Source organism: Symphalangus syndactylus, chromosome 4 (assembly GCF_028878055.3).
Source record: "Symphalangus syndactylus isolate Jambi chromosome 4, NHGRI_mSymSyn1-v2.1_pri, whole genome shotgun sequence".
Taxonomy (NCBI): domain Eukaryota; kingdom Metazoa; phylum Chordata; class Mammalia; order Primates; family Hylobatidae; genus Symphalangus; species Symphalangus syndactylus.
Genome location: NC_072426.2, coordinates 109197929 through 109216594, shown reverse-complemented (window position 1 = coordinate 109216594; position 18666 = coordinate 109197929).

Here is an 18666-nt window from a genome sequence, read left to right as displayed (position 1 = left end):
TCATCTTCTATCATATCACATGTTAACATAATTAATATTGACTAGCTGGAAACTGTTTCATGTAAGATTATAAATAAATGTTAAAGATAAATAATTAAACAAAGAGATCATTTGGATATTGTGGTTAAACTACTTACCCATATCAGCTTGAGTTGCAGATCTGACTAAGCCAATTCATTTAATTTTCCTATTAATTTTTTAGTTTGAATGTGGATTGTAAAAGTTATCAAATGAATTTTGCTTTGTTAATGTTTTGGTTACTAATTGCTGCAGAACCAAATACTCACAAACTTTTTGAATTAAAATAGCAGTCATTTAATATGTTTCATAATTTTATGTGTCAGAAAATTGAGCAGAGCTCAACTGGACAGTTCTATACCAGGTGGCAAAAGTTAGGTTCACTCAGTGGTATTCATGTGGTGCCTGTTTTGGTATGGAGGGTCAAAAACAAAGTAACTTCTATATTTTGATGGCTAGAAGTAGATGGTCAGGACTGGATGGGACTCTCTTCCCTCAGTGTAGTCTCGGGGCCTCTCCATGTATTCTTCTTTCAAGGATATTGAGGCTTCCTATCAAGTCTTCTGGGGATACAAGAGTGAGTGCTCAGATAGGAACTTCAAGATTCCTATGATCTAGTCCCAGAACATATTACCTATCACATTTAGCCATGTTTAGTCCCTATTCAGACACTGATTCAAGATAAAGGAAGAAACAGAAAGTATTTCTCATGAGGAAATTACATACATGTTCGGGAAGAGAAAGAATTGACAGCAATCCCTTGAAAATATGTTGCTACAGTTACTTACTACAATAAACTCTTAAGAATCATAACCCAAGTATTTTAAGATTCCACTAAGATTGTCCTATAATATTAATTTTTCGTATGTGAAAGCATGGACATATTTTACCAGTTTCATTATATATTCATATGCATATTATATTTATCAGTTCTGTCAATTAAAAAGTATCACCCCAGAACAGGCTATTAAAATTTACTTCTGAAGAATATGCTTAAAATTTGGCCCACATGGCCGGGCGTGGTGGCTCACACCTAGAATCCTAGCACTTTGGGAGGCCCAGCGGGGTGGATTGCCTGAGCTCAGGAGTTGGAGACCATCCTGGGCAACACAGTGAAACCTTGTCTCTACTAAAAATACACAAAAAAGTTAGCTGGGCGTGGTGGCGGGTGCCTGTAATCCCAGCTACTCAGGAGGCTGAGGGAGGAGAATCACTTGAACCTTGGAGGCAGAAGTTGCAGTGAGCCAAGATCGCACCATTGCACTACAGCCTGGGCAACAAGAGCGAAACTATCTCAAAAAAAAAAAAAAAAAAAAAAAAAAAAATTGGCCCATGTTAAAAATAAATTAAATTCTGTATATAGTAAATTTCTATTTGCAGCCAAACTGTAGTCTTTATTATCTGATATACTTCTCCATTTCTTAGGGACACAGATGGCTCAAGTTTTAGGAATACAAATTTGTGATTTTTTTTATTTGTCATAAACAAATGCAAGCACATTTGGAATTAAGTCTGGAACAGAAGATATGATCTTTTTTTCTTGCTTTCATCTACAAAATCCAGAAATACTTTTGGCCACTGAGAATATGTTGAGGATGGGTATAACATGACTGAAATGGCTTCTTAAAACCCCTCTTTCTCTACACTTTTTAAAATATCTAATTTTCCATATTATTAGATTTCATTTGCTACTAAGCTCTTTGGTTCTTTGTTCTACAATATTTTCTCCTGTGAGTCCTAGAATTTCTTTTGATTGATATTTCAGATAAACATCCTATTTGGAAGGCTGCTAAAAAGAAAAAAAAGAAAAGAATCTCAGGCACACACCACTTTACATTTTACATAATTTTAATTTTTAGTCAATAAAGTAAAACAAAATATTGTTGCACTAAATTGAGTATATTTTTGATCAGTAAATTACATGTGAGGGAAAATGGTGTGCCATGAACAGTTAGCGTTGGCATACATTGATCTTGGACTCTAGTTTACATCAGAGATACACTGCTTAATAACTTTGAAAATTTACTCTAAATACTAGAATATTTGTATCGTAAAAAGATTAACATCAACAGGATTATTTTAATACAGTATAAATATTTACTGTGATAAATTTCATATGTATAATTACTTTCAGAAGAATTTCAACCTGATTAATATGTTGTTTCTTTTTAAAAACAATTCAAACAATGACGGACTCAAATGTGCAAACATTTTGTATAAAAGTTTTTTGGTATTTATGCTTCTGAGTAAGATTGTCCTTGTCTTATTTTGGTAGCAAGTTTATGTAAGTCTCATGTAAAAAGATGGGAGTTGATATTTTTTCCTTTTTGTATTCTCTTTACATATTTGTGAAATACTGAAATTATTCATATATATATTAGAAGTTTCTAGAATCCCTTCTTAGTCCTAGATTTTATTTGTGAGTCTGAATTATCGATCCATTTTTAAGGAGTTTTTAAATTTGGGGGTTTAATATATCTTTTAAATTTCATCTCAGTAAGACATATTATTAAGAAAATTATGCATTTTATTTATCTTTCCAAAGCATTGAATTAAAAAAAAAATTAACAATAATTTAAGGATTAATAATAAGCAAGGTAAGATGCCCATCATCAAGCTTATTAAAAGGAGCATTACCAACATTTAGAAAGCTGCTTTTCAGCCATTTCTGATTCATACACTCTTCTCTCCTCAAAAGTTAAGATTATATTAAATGTAGAGATGCATATTATCTCGCTTTGCTTTGTAATGTTAGTACATGTGAATGTAACCTATAAAATAACAAGTGATTAATTGTTCCTGTTTGGGGGACATAATATAAAGTGAAATAGTACAATTTATGTGAAGTTGATAATATTGCACCCAGTGAGTTTTATTGTGTGATAGGAAGAGTAACACCCCACTCCCAGTGATTAGTCCACACCCTAATCTTTGGCACCACTTAAAATCACATGCTATGTTACACAGCAAAAGGGATTTTATAGATGTTTTAAGTTTATAGAACTTAAAATAGGGAGATTACCATGGTTTTCTGGGTGGTCCCAATAAAATTATATAAATCCTTAAAAGCTGAGAACTTTCTCTGACTGGAGCCTGTGAAATGCAGCAGAAGAAGTAAGAGATTGCAAGCACAGGAAACTTCCCATGAAATGTTGCTAGTTTGAAGAAGTAAGGGACTTGCATGGAAAGCATAAGAAGAAAATGAATTTTGCAGCAACCAGAGAACTCAAGGGAAGAGGACTCTGATTTCCCAGAGAAGTGCAGCCCCAGCCCCATCTTAACTTTTGCTCAGTAAGACCTTAAGCAGAGTACCCAGTTGAGCCTCCTAGACTTCTGGTCTAAAGAAATTGTGAGATAATAAATGAGTCTTACTTTAAGCCACACAATAGTGATGATATTTATAAGAAGAGAAAATAATTGATTCAATAAATTATTTTTAATTTACCAAGTGTTTAAAGATTTATTTTCTCACCATTTGCTTGTGCCTATCAGAACTTCCTTCTTAGGTCATATTCTATTTTCTTTAAGTGTATCTTAGAAGTTACTTTAGTGAGATTTTTGTCTTGGAACATTCTCTGAATCTTTGACCTATTTTTGAATAATAACATTCTTCTTTATACAGCATTTTGAAGACATTTCTTGTCTTGTGTGATTCAATCATGCTGCTGAGTTGTCTGGTGTCAAACTGATATCTCTTTACAAATCACCTGTCCTTTCTATCTGGCTGCTTTCAAAATGCTTTCTCTTTCTGTGGTTTGCAATTTTGCAATTATTGGTAGAGGTATGCCTTTCTTAGTGGCATACGGGTAAAGTAACTCTCCTGTTAAAGCAAAATAACCACTCCCCCTCAAAAAACCAAAAACAAAAAACAAAAACCCAAAACCTCTTTGTAGTGTTTTCTGAGGTTTATTATATTTCCACCTTGGCCAGTTCAAGCTATCAATGTTTTAAAGATCAGCTGGTAAATTTCCGGATGTTTAACAGAAGACTCTCGTGGGACACTATGAACTGGCTACAGCACAGTACTGCCTTCTTTGGTTTATGTTTAAAGGAGTCATTTTACTTTCAGGATCTGAACCTCCATGACTTTTGTTACTTTTGGAAAATCCTCAATATCGCTTTGCATTTTAGATGGACACTAGATTTTCTTACTCTGTCCTCCTTATCTCCTATGCTGTTCCCTTTTGTGAATCTTTTCCCTCTATATTCCATTCTGAGTAATTAATTTAGATCTATCTTCCTGTGAAATAAATGTATTTCTATCTATAATCTGCTCATTAACCCATTAATCAATTATTACTGATTTTAATTTTGATTTAAAGATTGAGTTTGGCCACTCTTACACATTTTGATGTTTCTATGGTTTATATTTATGTATATGTTTCCAGTTTTCTTTTTATGTTCATATATATTTTTAGTTTATCTGTTTCCTATGGCATTTGATAATTCTAGTATCTGGATGTCTTCAGTTAGTATTCTCTTGCTTCCTGTTATATTGACTCTTGTGTGGCGTTTTTTTCTTTTTGAGTGAGAGCTCATGTTTGCCGAGGTTTAACTTGTGAGAATTTTGAAGGATATGGCTGTAGGTATGTTTTTCAATAGAAAATTTGCATTCATTCATTCTATATATCTAATGTCAAAACCAATATCTTTCAGTTGTTTCCTTGGTCTTGGATTTCCTGGATCATCCACATCATGAACAATCAGACATCAAATTAATGTGAGGTCAAGCTTGTACATGCAAATTCTTAGAGGAAATTATTTTATTGTACAATTATTTTTAAGGCCTAAGATATACAAATTACCTTATATGGTTTCATGGTTATAGATATTTTTTTGCCATTTTCTTACTTAGGTTATAATCTATCAATATTCCTGGCTTTCTGTATTGTTTACTATTACAACATCTCACGTAATGATAGCTAAAATTTTGCCTCCAGTAAGCTATTAAAATCCAACTATCCAAATTACTGGTATCAGTAGAAACTTGTAGGAAAACCTTCAGGTTAAGTATTTTCTTCGAATCTGTTTTTAGCTCTCTCTTCATTTCTTTACTTGGTTTATTATCTTGCTTTATTATGCCCTCAGTCAAAAATACAAAAGCACTTTTGTTATATCATATGCAGCATTCTTATAATGGGAAAGTTCTCAGAATATTTCATCTGGCATGTTGCCAAGAAAAAATATAATGTGTTTTTCAATTCAAATAAATGACAGCCAAAATGAATTGTGGAATTACACAGACAGTAACAAAGTCAACAAGTGATACATATGACATTATGTATATATATAATATATATAAAATATATATATATATAAAGGTAGAAATTGTTTATGGATTCTGGCCTTTTCTTAATACATCATTTACTTATTATGGTATACTTAAAGTTTTGGTGTGTCATTTGAATTCAGGTTATGATAATTTATTTAGAATAAAACATTCAAATCATTTTTCATGTCAAAATTCTCTGTGTTTTGGATGCCTTCTTTAAAGTCAATGTTTAATGTAGATGTTATATAAAGATGCTTAAGATGGAACAATGTATAAGCGAGTTCCTTCTTCTTAGGGATAGAAGTTTAAATTTTTTATGAAATAGTTTTCATGTATGTATAATTTATATTAATGGAACATACACTCTTTTTTTGAACATGATATATTGTTCTGAAATTTTCTATACTTTAAAAGGTGAGCTGGGTGTGGTGGCTCTCACCTGCAATCCCAAGACTTTGGGAGGCCAAGGTGTGCAGATCACCTGAGATCAGGAGTTTGAGACCAACCTGGCTAACATGGTCAAACCCCATTTCTGCTAAAATACAAAAATGAGCAGGGTCTGGTGGCTGGCACCTGTAATCACAGCTACTTGGGAGGCTGAGGCAGGAGAATCGCTTGAACCCAGGAGGTGGAAGATGCAGTGAGCCGAGATCACACCACTGCACTTCAGCCTGGGCAACAGAGTGAGACTCCATCTCAAAAAAGAAAAAAAAAAAGAGTTGAATCTTGTCAAAATTAAGATTCTCATGGAAAAGTCAATAACTTGTTATATTGTGAATTATTAACTTTTGTGCAGTAGTTATTACAGTAATCATGTTTCCATGTTTTAAATTCAGATTACAATTATTTTCATTAAATATTTTAGTAGAAAGGAAAAAAGTACCATATTACCAAATTAAAATTGTATGCCAAATAATTATACTAAATAATAACCCCTAAAATTCCTAAAGTACAAATTCTAGTGGATTATAAAATTTGGGCTATTTGCTTCCTGGAGTAAAATATATATCAGGTGAGGCCCTCCTAATTGTAGATTTACAAAAAAGCCCAACAACTCTTTCGTTATTGTCATTTAAGTTTCCAACACAGCTTTCTTGTAGATTCTATGGGATGGTTTTATAGATAAAATTATAACAGTTATATCCAGAGATAATTATATTCAATCATTTCCAATTTAAATGGCTTTTCTTTCTTTTTCCTGCCTCACTTCCTTGGCTAGAACTTCCAGGAAAATGTTGAAAAGAAATGTGAAAGCATATGTCATTGTCGTCTTCTAATCTTAAGGGGAAGCTATCAGTCTTTCACCATAGAATATGATGTTAGCTGTGGGTTTTTGGTAAATGATATTTATCATGCTAAGGAAGTTCACTCTGTGCCTAGTGTGTTGAGTGTTTTTTATTATGAAGGAGCATTGAACTTTGCCAAGTGCTTTTCCTGTGTCTATTGAGATCATCATGTGTTGTTTTTTTCTTTTGTTTTATTAGTGTGGTGCATCCCATTGATTTTCTTTTATTGGACTGTCATTGCACTCCTTGAATGAACTCCACTCTATTAAGATACATAATCCTATTAACATATTATTAAATTTAGTTTGCTAGTATTTTATAGAGAATATTCACATTTGTATTTATAAGGGATAGTGGCCTTTAATTTTCTTGTCTTGTGCTGTTGCTGGATTTGGCATCAAGATAATTCTGATCTTAAGATAATGCTGGCCTCCTAGAATGTGTTAGGAATTATTTCCTCATATTCTATGTTTTTGAACGATGTTGGCTAAGGTTGGTTTTATTCTTTGTCAAATGTTTGGCGGAATTCCCCAGTGAAGCCAAGTGGTCCTGGACTTGTTAGTATGAGGAAGTTCAGTTTCTTATTATACATTTGTTGACAATTCTCTGTTTTTTTTAAATTTTCTTTTCTAACTTTTATGTTTCTAGGAATTTGTCCATTTTTTCTATATTATCTAATTTGTTGGCATACAATTGCAGTATTATTTTATAATCGCCTTCATTTCTCTGAAGTTGACAGTTTCGTCCTCACTTTTAAGTTTAGTTATTTGTTCTTTACTCTTTTCTCAGTTTAGTTAAATTTTGCCAGTTTGGTTGATGTTTTCAAAACAATAATTTTGATTTTATGAATTCTCTTCATTTCTTTTTTCTATTCTCCATTTAATGTATGTCTACTGAAATATTTTCTTCTTCCTTTTTTTCTTCTGAATTTGTGTTTAGTTTGCTATTGTTTTTCTACTTCCTTAATGTGTAAAACTATGGGCATCAATTTGAGATCCTCATATAATAATAGCATTTAGAGCTATTAGTTTCCTTTTGATCATGGCTATTGTGGCATCTCATAATATTTGGTATGTTGTGTTTTTGTTTTTATTTATCTCAAATTATTTTCTGTTTTCCTAGTGATTACTTTTTGAGCCTCTGTTTAAGACTGTATTGTTAAATGTCCGCGTATTTGTGGATTTTCCCATTTTCCTTCTGCTATTTCTAATTTTATTCCAGCATGGATGGGAAAGATACTTTATATGATTTAAATTTTCTTTTAATATACTGTGAGTTGCATTTTGGCCTAATAGATGGTCTATTCATGAGAATGCTCCATGTGCATTTCAAAAGGATGCGTAGTCTGCTGATATTCGGTAGTGTTTTATAAATGTTTGTTATTCTTACAATGTTGTTCAAAATCTCTATTTCTTTATTAGTCTTCAGTTTACATATTCTATTCATTATTTAAAATGGTGTATTGAAGTTTCCAACTATTATCGTAGAACAGTATTTGTCTCTTTAATTCTGTCAATGTTTGCTTCATACATTTGAGGGCTTTTTGTTGTTGTTCTCGTTAAATAGGTTTGATAGATACAGATACATATGGCGCATAAGTTTATAATTGTTATATTTTCTTGATGAATTGAAATTTTTATAAATATATAATGTCTTTGTCTTATATAAGTTTTTGACTTCGAATCTACTTTGTCTCATATTTGTATAGCTACTCTTCTTCCCTTTTGGCTATTTCCTATTTACATGGATTTTTTTTTCCATTCTTTCACCTTTAATCTATTTGTATCTTTAGGTCTAAAATGAATCTCTTGAAAGCAGCATGTAATTGAAATGTTTTATTGGCTGGGCGTGGTGGCTCGCCTGTAAACCTAGCACTTTGAGAGGCCGAGGCAGGCGGATCATGAGGTCAAGAGATAGAGACCACTCTGGCCAAAACGGTGAAACCCTGCCTCTACTAAAAATACAAAAATTAGCTGGGCATGGTGGCGTGTGCCTGTAGTCCCAGCTATTCAGGAGGCTGAGGCAGGAGAATCACTTGAACCCGGGAGGTGGAGGTTGCAGTGAGCTGAAATCATGCCACTGCACTTCAGCCTGGCGACAGAATGGGACTTCATCTCAAAACAAACAAACAAATAGACAAACAAAAATATAGACATATATATACATACATAAATATGTTTTATTTTGTCAATATACCTCTTAATTGGTAAGTTTAACACATTTACACTTAGATAATGAATGTATTACTTGTCATTTTGCTATTTTTATTTTTTTAGACTAAATTCCTTGAATCCTGCCTTCTTTTTTGATTTTTTTTCTAGTGTACCCTTTGATTCCCTCTTTATTTTCTTTTTTGTACATTTTAAGCTATTTTTTAGTGGTTGCCATGTAAATTAAAGTTAGCATCCTAAACGTATAACAATCTAGCTTGAATTGACTCCAAGTTAGCTTCAATAGCATATATTAATTTCACTCCTGTCCAATTTTGCCCCTTTGTTATTGTCCCAAATAAGAACACATTATGTCTCCATTAACATGGAGTTAAAATTATTTTATGTATTTGATTTTTAAATAATATAGGAAACAAAAGAGATGCAAATCAAACCTACAATAATACAAGCTTTTATAAATATCAATATGTTTACCTTTTTTTAAAAAATCTTCATTTGGCTTCAAATTACTGTAAGTCCCTTGGTATCTGTTTTTCTTCTTTTTTTTTCTTTTTATTTTCTGATCCTCACAGTGGGTTATTTTAATGACTCCATCTTTAAGTTTGCTGATTTTTTGTGCCTCCTTAAATCTGTTGTTCTTCCCCTCTATTAATTTCTTTTCATTTATGCTATCGTAGTTTTTAATACCATAATTTCTATTTGGTCCCTTTTAATAATGTCTTTTTTATTGATACTCTCTTTCATATACCTAGTTTTCTGTAGATAATTTTTTTATTATTTACTTTAGCTCTTTGAGCATATTTAAGAGAGTGAAATGTTTTACTCTGTTTAATAAATGATATATTATGTATAATAACATAATGTTTAATATCAGGGCTTTCTCATGGATAGTTTATTTTCATCCTGTCAATGGGGCATATGTTGCTGTTTCATTGTATGCTATGTCATCTATTTTTGAGAGCTTGACATCTTAAATATTGTAAAGTGGTAATTTTGGAAATCAGATTTTCTCCCTCCCTAGAGATTGCCGTGATAGTTATTGAGACAGCAGTTACCTATTTCTTTAGGAACTTTTCTAAGCTATTTTCGCAAAGACTGTATTTCATTTTGTTTGCAGTCATTGAAGTCTCTGTCCTGGTATCTCCATAGTCAGCAAGTGACCTAAAATTTCCTTAAATAGTTGGACACAATAAGAAAACAAAAATAACAAAGCTGTCTATTTCTTTATTTTGATGGTTGCCAATTGGGAAACTGCTTCCATCCAAGAGAGTTGAAACGATACTCAGCTCCATGCTGGTCCCTCAGCAAACCACCAATTTTTGTAGGAAAATGTCATTATTGCCCAACCTGTCATCAATATTTCACTCCAGGCTGGAATTATTCCCATAGCTGCCTGCCATAGAGTTTGGGCATGGAGGATGGTAGCTAGTAGCTCAGTCTCTTTCTTTTCTCTTTTTTTTTTTGAGATGGAGTCTTGCCCTGTCATCCAGGCTGGAGTGCAGTGGCACAATCTCAGCTCATTGCAACCTCTGCCTCCTGGGTTCAAGTAATTCTCCAGCCTCAGCCTCCTGAGTAACTGGGATTACAGGCATGCACCACCACACTTGGATAATTTTTGTATTTTTAGTAGACAGGGTTTCACCAAGTTGGTCAGGCTGGTCTTGAACACCTGACCTCGTGATCTATCCACCTCGGCCTCCCAAAGTGTTGGGATTACAAGCGTGAGCCACCGCACGTGCCCAGCAGTCTCTTTCTTTATGAAGGAGTCATCTGTTTGCTACAACTGCTCAACTAGACTCCTCCAATATCCCAAAATAATTGACTCTGACAGTTCTTGCCAGATGAAGAGTTGTTTGGGTGGAAGAATCAACCCTCAGAGCTTCCAAATCTGCCATTTCCCAATATATTATTATCTGTGTGGTTATTTCATTATTATTTCTTTCAGTTATAATGTTTTTCTTCCTCAAAACATCCATCCAATTCCTCTATCTGCTTATTGCATATTTCTCAAATTTTACAGTAAATTTTCCTCTTTTTAGAGACCATTTTGCTATGAACTTGAAAAATATACTATTTCTTTTCCTTATTGATCTTTCTAGCTAACTTGAAGAACGTTTTATATTTTAATTGTTGATTAAACAAATTTTTCTTCTTTCTTTTCTTCTTTCTCTTCTTTCTTCTTTCTCTCTCTCTCTTTCTTTTCTTTCTTTCTTTCTTTCTTTCTTTCTTTCTTTCTTTCTTTCTTTCTTTCTCTTTCTTTCTAGAAAGGGCCTCCCTCTGTCACTCATGTTAAAGTGTGGTGTTGCCTTCATAGCTCACTGCAGCCTCCAACTCCTGGTCTCAAGTGATCTTTTTGCATTAACTTCCTGAGTAGCTAGGACTGCATATCAAGATGCTAGCTAATTTTTCTTTTATTTTTTATGGAGATGGAGTCTGGCTATGTTGCTCTGGCTAGCTAATTGCTGATATTCTTCAGTGTTTTCTTATGTCTCAAATTGATTAATTTCCAGAAAAATTTCCAATAATCAGCATATATCAGATTATATACTACATTTCCCAGTAAATAATAAATTTGTAGTTGTTTCCAAACCTGTCATTAAAAAAATTACCTTTAACTTGGTGATTTCTAAAACGAGAACTTCTTTCAGTATCTGGAGAACAGAAATATGAAATCAAGTTGTTGCCAAGGTTGGCTTTTTATGGAGGCTGAGAGGGGAGGCACCTTTTCATGCCTCTCTCCTTGCTTCTGGTGGCTGACAAAAATGCCTGTCATTCCTTGACCGAGGCCTAAATAAGTTAGCCTCTATCTTTATATAGTCTTCATTTCTCTGTGTGCCTATTTCTGTTCTTTCTTTTGTTATGAGTACTTGTCATTGGATTTAACGCCCACCCCATTTCAGGATGATCTCTCATCAGTGGATGCTTAGAAGCTGCAAAGCCTCATTCTGAATAAGGTCATGTTTTGAGTTTCTGAGTGGACATATTTTGAGGAGCCACAATTCAACCACTACACATCAGTGTTCTTATTTTGTACTGACTTTTTCTTAAAGCATCAAATGTTGAAAACTCATTTTTCTTTCTTACAAAATTGATTGGCTCTTCTTAAATGTAATCCAATTTTAATTCATCCTTATGATGTTACATTGCTTACAGTATTTAATGTTGTCATAACATGTAACATTACTCCCCACCTACTCTGTCTTGTTTGCAAATGAGATTACATGGGAAGTATTAAATCATCAGATTGCTTGTAGATACACTTACAGTATAACTACTATACTTTTTTGTCAATACATTTAAATATAATAATTAAAAAAATATTTTTTCCATTAGTGTCATGGGATATATAAATAACAGGAGATTTGTAGTGAGACAAACATAAAGTGAAATACAGATTACAATTTACTACTAATGTAAACTTCAAAAGGTTTTTCTTTTATATTAATCTATGTATCAGTTTAAAAAACCTATTTACTTAATTAAGTAGTGTACTCAATTAGCCATAAAAATCCTGTCTGAAAATAGTGCAATTTTTATTTTTCAACTTACTTCATTATTTTATCCTGTTAATGTCACAATTTGTCTGGTTCTTCTCTCATATTTAGAGCTTATCAATTGTTTACTTCTGTATTCATAAAGAAGTTGTGGTTGCTGGATGAGTGATTAAGAGTTCCTAAGTCTGTTCTTCATACTTTTTCTTTTGCTAATAATGTTTACCATTCTTTCAATTAAAGAAATGCATACACAGTTAATGCAGGAATTATAGGAAATAGAAAATATATTAATTCTATAATCCCTTGAAAAGAGGGAGCTTTTTATTGTACAAGTAGAATTAAATATTTATAAGTAAACAAATAACCTGGAAAATGATTTTATTTTATTGAAAATACTCATGGGAATAAGTTTCTGAGATAAGAATCTAATATCATTAAAATTACATGGCAAGGACTAAATATGTAATTAATTTATTACTAATAAATTTTACTTGAAGACACATTTGACATTTAGCATGTAAGCTACAATGCTATTTATAACAATTAACACACGTATCAAGTGTCAATTAGCAGTTTAGGGATTAATTGCTATGAAATTGATTTGTCAGAGATTAGTATTTAAATGTTAATGTATCAAAATTCATTGCAATTACAAGCCAAATATAAAATTTAGTCAAGTGAACATTTATTATTCATATTATGTGTGAAATAAACAATAGTAAAATAACTTTCTGGATATATATGAATAGTGGAAGTTCTAAAATAAAGTATGTCATATAGAATAATCACATTTTATGTCAGTTTTAAATAATCAATGTCTTATTATTGATAATATTTCAGAACCTTTAAATTATTCTTTATATTATATATTTTCATTATCCAAATTGTTCTAAAAATATATGGTGCAACAAACTGGAGTTTATCTGCAATGGTTACAGATAAAAGATGGAGCCAGAAAGTATGATTGCATAGAAAAAGCAGATATTGAGAAACAGAACATAACTTTAGAATTAACTTGTAATCCCTTTACTGTATTTTATTTATGGTCTAGAAAACAGCTGCTCTATATTTAGATCGGCATTTCATTGAAACTATTCCCACTGTGAGTGGTAAGAACCCCAACTAAAACTGGCTTAGATGAAGAAGATATGTCTTATGTAAAGTATTGTCTTGTAAAGTATATGTCTATGTAAAGTGTATATCTATGTAAAGTATATATCTTATCTAAAGTATTGATTATTGTCTTATGTAAAGTATAGTGATGCCTAGTACCATAGCATTAGGAGATTAAGAATTCCTCTCTTTTTCTCTGTCTCTTGCTCTGACTCATTTTAGATTTTGCTTTCGTTTATGTTGACATTACTCCCAGGGAGGTTCTCAACCTGATGCCTGTTCTCCAACTTAGATTTTATTTTCCTGAGAGTTAAAGATTATACATTTCCTTCCTAGATAATTAAATAAAATTCTACAATTGAAATTCATCACATGAATCAGGTAATACATGCATCCTATCTCTGAACAAACAATTATGGCCAGTGAATAAATGTTCTTACTTACATGTTAACTAAATCGCATGTTCACTCCCAGTGCTCCCTGAAACATCTGAAATGTAAAACAAGAAAGAAAGAAGGAAGGAAGGAAGGAAGGAAGGAAGGAAGGAAGGAAGGAAGGAAAGAGAAAAAGAAAGAAAGAACAGACTATGGAACAGAAAACAAACTTAAAAATCTTTACAAACTGTAAAATGACTTGTTGGTTTACCTCTGCATTACTTCTTGATATAGTTTGGCTCTGTGTCTGGATCCAAATCTCATCCTGAATTATAATCCCCACATGTCCAGGGAGGGACCTGGTAGGAGGTGATTGGATCATGGGGGCAGTTTTCCCCATGCTGTTCTCATGGCAGTGAGTGAGTTCTCATGAGTTCTGATGGTTTAAAAGGGTTTGGCAGTTCCCCATCTCTCTCTCTTTCTCTCCTTCCACCACATAAGATATGCCTTGCTTCCCATTCACCTTCTGGGATGATTGTAAGTTTCCTGAGACCTCCCCAGCCATGTGGAAGTGTGAGTCAGTTAAACCTTTTTTGTTTATAAATTACCCAGTCTCAGGGAGTTCTTTACAGCAGTATGGAAATGCCCATACACTTCTTTTGTTTTAATTATTAATTGAATTATAACTCATACTGTAAATACCAATGCCAGTTTTAAAAATCTGGACTATTCTAAATACTTTTATCAGAATAAGGACAATATATAAGGGTGGCAAAAGTCATACATGTCCACTACAGGAACAGATCTCACCTAGCCATTTCTAATAACACAATCTAGGAACAATAAAACTCAGTTCTAAATATAAACAATAGTAGAGAAGTACTCTTGGTCTAATAAGATACAGCTGTAGCCTGAAAACACATACTACCTACCAGTTGTATTATAACAGTTCTAAAAGAAAAGCATGCATATATAATTATGTGTGTATACTTTAAAATTATGCCACAACATCTCCCAAGAACTGGATATAGGGTAAATACTGAACTTTCCCTCCATGGCAATAATCCACAATAATTGAGTGACAGCTCCCCCTTCAGTTTGAACACTCCCTCTTTAAATTTCTGTGCTTCTCATCACTCTCTCTATATTCTCCACAAAAGCGCCAGGTTCAGCTTATTAGTTTTTCTTATAGATTAATAGATTTATAGATGCTTGACTCTATTGAAAGGAAATACAACAAATCAAAGAGAAATGACTGTCTGTATGTATCATGGAATGAATTGTGTTCCTCACATACCCCCACATTTAATCCATTTGTTGAAGCCCTAACTTCCAGTGTATTTGGAGATAGCACTTTTAAGTAGGTTATTAAGCTTAAATAATGTCATAAGGGAGGAGCTCTAACCAACAGGACCGGTGTCTTTATAAGAAGAGGAAGAAGCACGAAATATCTTTCTGTCTGTGTGTTTGTGCACACAGAGAAACACCATGCAAGAACACAGAAAGAAGTTGCTATCTGTAAGCCAAGGAGAGAAGCCTCACCAGAAACCAACTCTGCTGGCATCATGATCTTGGAATTCCAGCATCCAGAACTGTGAGAAAATGAATTTGTTTTGCTTAATCTACCCAGTCTGTGGTATTTTCTTATGGCAGCCTGAGAGGACTAATACACCATGCCAGGGAATGTAATATTTGTGATTCTTTTTAATTATTTTCTGGTATTCAAAATTATTCATATATTAATCGTCATTGTCACATCTTTACAGTTGGATGTTGAATTCATCCCATACTATTGCACTAGTCTTTTTTCTATCCTTTGTGCTGACTAAACTTGTTTCTAACACATCTTTGAACTTCTTTCTTCCTTTCACTTGGTGTAACCTGTTTGCAAAACTTTAAATTCCTGGCTCTTCTCAGATATAAAATCATTTCCTCACAAGTGTTATCTTTTCCAAACAACCATAAAATACCTGCCAACTACTAAATCACTAATTTAATATAATCATTCTAGATAACCCATTACATTCAATGAGTGTCTATTCATGACGCTGTTTAATTTACATATTATGACAAGTTTCTATCTGAGATTATTTTTATTCACTAATTATTTTAAATGTATTTTGTCACTCTTACAAATTTAGAAGGGCAGATAGTTGCAAATTTATAAACATAAATTTGGAATATATTTTAACTGCTATAGAAAATGATTAGAGATACTTGAACAGAAGATACAGGATTTATATAATACTCTCTAAATAAACTCTTAAAAGAATTTAAAACATCTCAAACAAGTGATACAATTTTATAACAGCAATATGAAGACATTTTCTAAAACTGTGGGACAGTAACTAGGACTATAGCAACTGTCAAATGAATGTGAAATACTTTAAGTTAACAAGTGTTTTAGGTTTTTGAAATATGCTGGTTGAAATGTTAGAATAGTATTGGTTAACAAGTGGAAAACAGAAATAATAAGAAAAAATCACTGAGGAAAAAGTAAAATTTGTGTGCATTTAGAAAAGAAAAACTAAAGGTTTATACATTTGATTCCTAGAAACAACTGTACCTAGGCTTATTTAAGAGAGGTCATGAGTAAACCTATAATGGTCATAATGTGTTTGTGTGTTGTCAGAATTCCCTATTGGAGTTACCTAGTTGGTAGATAGAATTTTATAAATAAATACTGGAAGTAAAGACATTTTTGAAGAAATGAATATAAAATTTATAGACACTAAATGACACTATGCATTATCAGGAAAATATAACCTAAATCACATATGCTAAAAATCTGAAGAATATAAATCACAGAAGCTTTGTGTAACAATTTCAAATAATGAAAAGAAAAAAAGCAAATTTTAAAATGCAAGATACATCCAAAAAATTCACGACATGAGGAATAAATGAATAAAGGGAAAGCAGGGTGTCTATAGATCACAAAATGCTATGTTACAAGTAATTTAATAAATATAAATATTATACTCATAATAAATTACAGTCTAAGTGCCTTTTAAAATGATTTGAAATTTACTTATGTAGTTTAGTAGATTTAAAACAATATATGCATATAAGTATTTAAAGAGAAAAAATATTTTTCTTTTGTTTGAGAGATCTTGAGTAATTTATAAGTTTATCCAGAGAAAACTATACAATCCAGAAACATATTAAAAGTAATTGGTGATTTAAATTTTTTAAAATTTAATAGTATAGCTAATTATATGAAACTTTTTTCAAGTAATAAACTATCCTTAGATTCCTGGTAAGTGTAATTCGTATAATTAACCATATTATCTAGCTAAAATGAAAACAAAATCATCTCAATATACGTTAAAAAGTAATTTAATAAGATTCAATATCTATAATTGATAACTCAATAGCATAGGAACAAACACACATTTTAATATGAAATAATTAACTCTATCTTGATATCAATATACATTATCAGTAATTATTGTTGTGGTCACACCGCAGAGGCAGAATGGTTTTCTCATTCAAAAGTAGTTCATATGTCAAGACAGATGATCTCTCTCACACACACACACACACACTCAATAAATTTATAGCAGAGTGAGGTTTTCCAAGAAGATCTGGGAAGACTTCTAAGCAGACTTAAAAATAACAAGAGAATGAGCAGGAGCAATAAGAATACGCTTTATCAATGGGGTCAAGCTTCAGACCCAATTTAGCTTTAACTGTCTTGGTTATTTACTGGGTTAAGGGGTGAGGTTTCACATTCATGTATAGGACCAGGCTTGTGTGGATTAGACTTCTCACCAGTACCCAGAGCAACAGTGCACAGGCCTTTTTTTTTTTTTTTTTTCAATCAGCTTGCTCAGATTTTTTTTTCAATCAGCTTGCTCAGAAGAAGAGATGGAGTGATTTAGCTTTAATGCTTTTAGTGGTAAAACATCAGCAATAGAGTCAAACTATTTGTTACAACTATGTCAATATATGTTTTTATATAGATACTTGTTAATCCAAAAACTAAATATTCTCATAATGTTCAGGTGTAAGACATAAATTTCAAAAACCTTCAGTATAAATTAATAGAGATATGAATACATATTTTGAAGCTAAAGAAATAATAGCTTTGAAAAGAAGAACAGTAAGTAAATTTATGATTATAGTGATATAATTGATAATCTGAAAAATTCAAGAAAAATTTTGAAAGGTATTATTAAAAGCAGGATATATGGGTTAAAAATAAAAATAATTAAAAAGCAACAGCATTTCTATATAAAATAATTAGTAATTCAACATAATGAATAAGAAGACTCCTTTTTCAATAGCAAGACGAAAAATACAGTTACCTAAAATAAATTTTAAAAGACTGAGCAAGCTGTGTAAAATCACACACATACACACACACTGAGGTGAAATTCAGGAACACAACAATAGTTCAAATCAATGGAAACACATAGTTTGTGTAGAATAGATACATTAGATATATTCAAATCATTTTATACATGTAATACAATTCCAATGAAAATATCAAGAATGTTTATACACATAGCATGCTGATAGAAGACTGAATATAAAAAGGTAAACAAATTGTGAAAATGTAGAATTATGAGGGGAGCAAGAGTTCAGAAATACAGCCCACTTCATAGAGTATGTAGTATGTTACAACTAGGTTTTTAATATTGTAGCAATTATTGAAGAAACAATTAAATACCCATGTAGAAAAAGCAAATGTAAAATATTAGATCCTTACTTCACTTGTTACAACCACAACAACAACAAAAATTCCAAAGTGATCAAAGGCTTAATTATAATAAATAAAAATAAGGGGAATCAATACTTATAATCTCAAAATTGAAAAAGCTTTTCTAAGTAAGTTTTAAAACTCAAAATTAACAAAAAATTTATTGAATTTTACTTCATCTCCTAGCAAAATACATGCAAATTAGTAAGAAAAATGTTAAAATTTAATCATGAATT